Source organism: Choloepus didactylus, assembly GCF_015220235.1.
Source record: "Choloepus didactylus isolate mChoDid1 chromosome 23 unlocalized genomic scaffold, mChoDid1.pri SUPER_23_unloc14, whole genome shotgun sequence".
NCBI lineage: Eukaryota > Metazoa > Chordata > Mammalia > Pilosa > Megalonychidae > Choloepus > Choloepus didactylus.
The window spans coordinates 98,322-100,412 of NW_023637595.1; positions in this window are offsets into that span (position 1 = coordinate 98,322).

Here is a 2,091-nt window from a genome sequence, read left to right on the forward strand (position 1 = left end):
GGCTTCTGCTCCTCGAGTATAGCCACCACAGCAGCTCCGCGGCCGCCACCTGCCGCCGCCGGCTTCCCCCAGACCCCGCTCAGAAGACGGAGCCAGTCGCCGCACGTACGCAACGCGCGAGGCCGCGAGACCGCACGGGCCTGCTGCTGATTGGCCGCCAACTCCCTGGCCTTCCTTAGTCGGGTCGGGCAGGGGACGTACCCCCTCTGTCTCTCCCTCCCCCGCTCCGTGGGTCTTGGACTACCCCCGACCCCGACTGTGTCCTTCGCAGGCCAAAGGTGGCCTAGGTGTTGGGGAGCCCCAAAGCCCACGCTCAGAATGGAATCCTACACGCCGCTCAGGCTCCTTGGCTACCCGAGGCACCTCTTTCGGAGACCTTCACTGGAACCCGCTGACTGCTGTGCTTCAGGGTGTTCGTCTCATCTAGACACTTTAATTTTCGTGTTCTAGTTGTTGCTTAATTGTATTGGCTGTTTCTTACCCTTCCACTGTTACCCACACCATTGCACTAGTTTAAATGTAAACTCACCGACTGTTTTATACCCCACCCCACCCCCTTTGAATAGGATGAATTGTGAGGTCACTGTTCCGTGGGCTCCCCTCTCCCCACGTAAGCCACACTGCCACCGTCCCCCGCCCCGCCAACACGGTTGGACTGGATTGTTAGGTCACTGACTCTGTTTCGTAGCCGCCGCGCTCCACCCGCCCCCCACCCCACCCCCTGCGTCAACACCGTGGGTCAGAATTGATTGTTAAGGTCACTGACTTTGTTTCGTGGTCCCTGTGTCCCACCTCTCGGCCCCCACCCTAGCCCAAAACCTTTAGACAGAATTAATTGAAAGGTCACTAAGTTTTTCATGCCCCCACCACCATCACCATTAGGCAGGGTCAATTGTAAGGCCACTGACTGTTGACAGCCCCCGCCGCTCAACACACACTGTTGGACAGTATTCAATGTAAAGTCACTGACACTCTCATACTCCACCACCACCACCATAGGTCAGGATTAATCGTCAACTCCCTGACTGTTTCATGCTCACAACCACCACCACCGCTACCTTTGGACGAGATTCTACCCTTGCACCACGTTGAGTATTTGTATAAGAGTGAACTTAAACACTGAGCTCAGCAAATGAAATCTTTATTTCCCAATGTGGATGTATGAAACACTACTTGCTTTAAGCATTTCCACTAAACCTTGACTTTATTTTTGGCAATGTGTAAACATCACCTAAGAGGAAAAGTAAAATGTTCTTTAAGGAATGGTAAAAATGTAACTGGAACCCACTCCTTTGGTCTAATTGGACTGGTTTTCTCACTGAATGAGGTTTTTGGTGTGTAGCCATTTAGCTTTTGTGCCTTTTTTGGGGTGTTCATGCACTCAGTTCTTTGCTTAATAAAATAGTTACATCTCTATTCTCTGGATTTAAAGAAGAGTAATGCATCTACCCAAAGACATCCAGTGATCTTCCTGAATTTGCCGATTTTCAAGTACATCTTGGTCAAGTTGGCGATAGTATGTAGAATACCATGTCTTTTTCATTCAAATCAAAGCCTGAAAGAGACATACTAATAATCACTTTAACTGGGAACTTTACCAACAGAGCTAAGAAATCCTATAGGTGTGCACCGGCAGAGAAAAAGAGTATCCGTGGCCTGCAGTTCATCCAATGATTTTCTCAGATACTACCCACAGATGATGTTTAATTGGTGACAGTTGTGGTAGTCAGTGAGCAGGAAGTTCAATTTGGTGAGAGGGGGGTTTTCCCAATGTAAACAACAAAGCACTGCTATTCTTTCTGAGCTTGCAAATCACTTGTTTCACTCCTTCATTTTCTTCTGCACAAAATGGAACTTTGTATCTACGTATGCTGTTGATTTGATTACTTGAACTTTCATGTGCCTAATTTTATCCATGCTTCCCCAAAAGGTGGCACAGTCCTAGAAGTTGGCAACAGTGTGAAAGAGCCTGGTATAATGAAAACTGTGCTGGGCCAGTGCTCAGATGACCCAGTCCTAAGTTTGGGTCTGTCATCAACTAGCTGTGTAAACTTAGACAAGCCACTTAGCCTTTCTGTGTCCCGTTTACTT